This window comes from Vipera ursinii (assembly GCF_947247035.1).
Source record: "Vipera ursinii genome assembly, chromosome: 1".
Classification (NCBI taxonomy): Eukaryota; Metazoa; Chordata; class Lepidosauria; order Squamata; family Viperidae; genus Vipera; species Vipera ursinii.
In genome coordinates this window covers 119422877-119428099 of record NC_139512.1, presented here as the reverse complement: position 1 = coordinate 119428099, position 5223 = coordinate 119422877, and positions in this window count along the sequence as shown.

The following is a 5223-nucleotide window of genomic DNA, read 5'->3' as shown; positions in this document are numbered from 1 at the left end:
AGTTGTGTAGGGAGTCCCCCCTTTTGCTACTCTTGCCTGCCCCGCGATTTATTTCCTGCCCTGCAGTTCCTTCCCTGCAGCGTTTATGGTTACATTTCTATCCGTGCATCATCCGCGATTGATGTCCCCCTGTAGGCAGGCAGAAGCTGTAACTCACCCTTGTGACTCCGGCTCCCAGCTCGTTACTCACAGGTTGGTGTCAGCCCCATGAGTTACAACTTCACTTCTCGGAGAAAAGTGCATGGAGGAGGCCAATGACCAGGCAGGACAGGGAGAGAGAGAGAGAAAGAGAGAGAGAGAAAGAGAGAGAGAGAGAGAGAGAGAGAGAGAGATGAACCAGATCTGGACGGAGGAGAAAGTAATCCTTTCTTCTATTTCTTTCTCCAATAACCGACACCTTCCTCATATTTTAGCCCTGATATCACTTAAGCCTAGAAAAATGCCAATAACCCTCAACTCCCTGGGCCTTTGTCAGGGGATTAACTTAACACCTGTCCCTTATTTCCAAACATCCCTAGCAGTAGGGGAAGTCCTATATTCCAAGTCAGGGCCACTGGTTAGAATTTAAGGCCCAACACTCTTTTTATTGTCAAATATTGTAAGCTAAAGCATTCCTTTAAAACAGAGGGGTTTTTTTAAGTTGGCAGCTTTAAGAGGTGTGAACTTCAATTCCCAGAATTCCCCAGCCAACAAGTCCATACCTTTTAAAGTTGTCAAGTTTGAAAAATACTGATTTAAATACAGGTAGTCCTTGACTTATGACCACAATTGGGTCCAGAATTTCCATTGCTAAGCAAGGTTGTTAAGTGATTTGTGCCCGATGTTATGACCTTTCTTGCCACAAGTGATTCACTGCAGTTGTTAAATGAATTACAAATGGAAGCAAATCCAGCTTCCTCCATTTACCTGGCTTGTCAGAGGCCAGCTGGGAAGGTCAAAAATGGTGATCACATGACCCCAGGATGCTGCAACCATTGTAAATACTGTATATGCTGGTTGCCAAGTGTCTGAATTTTGATCACTGACTGTGGGGATGGTGCAACCGTTGTTAAGTGTGATAAGTCACTTTTCCAGTGCTTTTCTAACCTTGAACAGTCCCTAAATGAATGGGTGTAGGTCGAGGACTATCTGTAAAGAAAATAACTGTACCACATCCTTTGTGAAATGTAAGTCTGGCAACCTTAAAATTACCAGGGAGGCATTGTCTCTTGCAAAGCGAAGCCACTTTGTTGTAAAGAGAACCAGTATGGTATAGTGGTGAAGATGCTGTGCCTTAGAAACCAGGAGAAGGTGTGATCTGGACCTCCGCTTAGCATGGCAGCTGGCTGAGTGACTTTGGGCCAGTCACTTTCTCTTAGCTCACCTTACCTCACAGGGTTGTTGTTTTGGGGGAAATAGGAGTATTAGGTAGAGTTCACTACCGCCTGCCACAAAGAAGAGGGGGTCAGCGTATTCTCCAAAGCACCTGAAGGTAAGAAAAGAAAAAAATGGATGGAAACTAATGAAGGAGAGAAGCAAGCTAGAACTAAGGAAATTTTCCTAAGAGTGAGAACAATTAACCAGTGGAACAGCTTGTCTCCAGAAGTTGTGGGTGCCCCATCACTGAAGGATTTGAAGAAGAGATTGGACAGCCACATGTCTGGAATGGCAAAAGTCTCCTGCTTGTGCAGTGGCTTGGACTTAGAAGACCTCCAAGATCCCTTCCCACTCTGTTATTCTGACTTCTGACCTTTACATATTTTTAAAAGGTGGAATAAGAATCTAGTAATAATCAAAGGCGTTAGCCTTGGCTCCCCAACTTTTTCATGTCTTTTCATCAAAGCCAACTGATATACACTGCTGAGTATGTTAATCCTATGAAAACTGTGTACCAGCTTAGAGAGGTTGCAAGGAGAGAACAGGGGCCAGAGCAACGGAAATGCAAAACTTAGCTGATTCTGATTTGTGCCAAGATGAATGTGTGCCGGCATCTGAACATCTAAAGCTGGCAGATGTCTCTCTGTTCATTGCTTCTAAAATCCCTGCTTCATTGTCACTCACGTTTGACAATGCTGAAAATTAAACCAAAAAGGAGAGGAGGTGTGAAGAAAACAGACTTTCTGCAATTTATATTTCTCTTAATTTGAAGTATTAAATAATAGTATGAAGATGCTTCCATATGGGCATATTTTAAGATTGAACAGTGGGCTAAGTGTTGTTATTTTTTTTCCCCTGGCTGCTATTCTGCTCAGTTTGCAACTTCTAATATTAAAAATTATACAGCTGACCACTTGCAGATTTTATCATAATTAAATCTGCATCAGAACAGAACCATTGCATGGAACTCTGCTTGGCTCTTGCTAAACTAATCTGCCTCCTGACAGAATAAGCACTTGGTCATACAGTATTTCCTATGAAAATACTAGGAAATACAAATCCATCCCTGCACTCTTTAAAAAAATTGTTATTTTATTTTATTTTATGGAGGTAAGGAATGGAGAACATCTACTACTAAGGCAGGAAGAATCGAATGCTAGGTGGCATTAGAGATAAAATCTTTAATTTTGTTTTCTATAGGGATGCCATCCATGTAGCTTTGGGGGCAGCTGTATCAAAGTGGTTTGCCATTGCTTTCTTTTAATATGGTTTGTTGGCTTCCCAGTTGAGATCTGGCGTGTCCAGATTGCCTTCCATCAAAGTACTTACCAGGCCTGGCTCTGCATATCTTAGTGAAGATCGGACAAATTCAGCTATGTGCTGCCACCTGCTGTGACTAGTTAGCGCCATGGAGGATGACATAGGGCAGGGTTGCAGGAAGCGCAGGAGAGACAGTTGTGGTGCAGGCTAGGCACCACGTTTGTGGCCAGTGCTTTTTACTGACTTGCCATCCTTATTATTAGGCTTCTACACCAGGTCGGTATCTGACTTAGCATCAATGACAAGCCTTAGCAGGCACCCATTTATTTGGGATTTTCCAACGCTTTATCTGGAGGGCCTTCCTGCTAGTGTGCACATTAGAAGAGGGAAATGCTGGCAGGCTGTTAATTACAGGTGCTGCTTGGCTGGCGCAGCAGTGTCCCATTGCTCTCCTGGCAGAGCTGCGCAGCGAGTGACAGACTCCATGATAAATTGATATCCCGTTTAGCATCAATTTTCTCTTCTCTAGTGGCAGACAGCTGTGCTAATGGGAAGGGACAAGCGCAAATGAAATTACAGGGGCTGACGGAGCAGGTGCCCCCCTTGCGAAGCAGACACAGGGGTGCCAGGACAGGAGGTGGGAAGGTGGAGGGCTTTAGCTCCAGCAGCCCCTCCTTTTGTGTGTCATGCAAAGGGACTAAGGATTTACTTTCCTGAGATGCAGGGAGGGAAGCAGAAGCGATCTGAATTTAAAATCACGAGGAAGGAAGACACCATCTTCTAACTTATCTCTTATGATATCAATCACAGATGCTTGCCCAGCTTGTGATGGAAGGGTTCTCCACTGCCTCTTGAGAACCAAAAGCTTCACAGATGGAGATTTTGTTAAACCAACATTTAACTTAACCCTTCCCTTCCAGCAGCCTCCCAGCTTCAAGAAATCACATGCAGTTTGAAAAACTGTTCTATCCCCTTTCATTCTTTCATTGATTAATGTGTCTGGATACGCTGGTCCTTTTGAGTTACACCATTCTGATTTGGTGGGGGGTGGGGGAGGGAGGGGGCTAGTGATTCGTTTATCCCAATTGATCAATCACTAGATATGATGCCTAAAGATTGGGATTTAACATTCATGCCTGCCTGGTGCGAATGAACTCTTCTGAACATGTTAACTAATAAATTGGAATATATGTATGGATAAATAATGGTGGAAGTGCAGTGCCCAAACAACAGAGAAGGAAACTTCATAGCTCTGGCTATTTCAAATTTCTTCATTTTTTTCATCTGCCTGATATCATTGTAGCAAAGGGATATGGAATTGCTGAGAGGTGAAAAGCCATGGTTGGAAACCCTAGTTTCCGAGCTACAGTGGTAGGACAAATCAGTAGAAACTAGTTGCATCATTTGTCTTTTAGGGACCGAATGGTTACATCAGTGTTTCTCGACTTGGCACCTTTAAGATGTGTGGACTTCAACTCCCAGAATTCCCTAGCCAGCATGAAGTCCACATCTTAAAGTTGCCAAAGTTGAGAAACAGTGGGCTAGAGGTTCAAGCATCACCCTAAGCAACTGTTTGTTATGACTTTGCTTTGTGGAATATACCTTAGTTGCTTTTTCTTCTATAATGCAATGCCATAAACTTAAGGAACTGGTTATTACCCATAAAGATGTCTGGTTATCAGAGCTCAGAGTCTGGGTATTCTAACTAGATTTTATTTGTCCTTCTCAGAGGAATACCAGTGGGTAAAGTGGAAAGAGGCATGGTTGTCCCCCCCTCCCCCTTGGAACAGACAGGAATGGCCCATACTTTCATGATTTTCCAGAGAATAGTTAAAACTTGTTTTTTCCCCCAGAAAATCCTTGGTGATTAAACAGCAAGAGGAAGATCCATAATATTATTACTTCTTATTGTTTTGCTTCTTTTATTATTCCCTATGTTTTGATTTTGTAGAATTTTCAAACTTCTAGGGTGAGGTAGTATATAAATCTTATAAAGAAACAAATTATGGATTATAAACCATAAGTGGCTTCACATGCCTCTCAGGAAACAGTGAGATAGTTGTTACATGCAGGAAGTTTGCAATATAGACATGATGACGTTGACAACATGAAGAAATCAATAAGGGTATTCCTCATCTTATGACCATTCCTTTAGTGGCTCTCAAAGTTACAGCATTGCTGAAAAAAGTGATTTACAAAGGGTTCTTGCATTATGCCCGTTGCAGCATCTCCACAGTCTCATGACCTTGATTTGGATGTTTGGCAACCTTGTGCATTTATAACAATTACAGTGTTCCACAGTCACATATTTGCCATTTGCAGCCTTTCCAGCTGGCTTCCAATAAGCAAAGTCATTGGGGAAGCCGGCAGGGAAGGCCAGGTTGCAAGTCATGATCCGGTGATGTCTCACTTAATGAGCATGGTGGTTCGCTTAACAACCGTAGCAAAAAAAAAAAAGACTGTAAAATCAGGTACGGTCGTGAGATTTCTTCTTTAATGACCGTACTATTTAATAATGATTTTTTGCAGTCCCTGTTGTGATCGGAAGTCAAGGACTACTTGAATGTGAATAGATTATTGTTATTTGTAAATATAAATTACAAAATA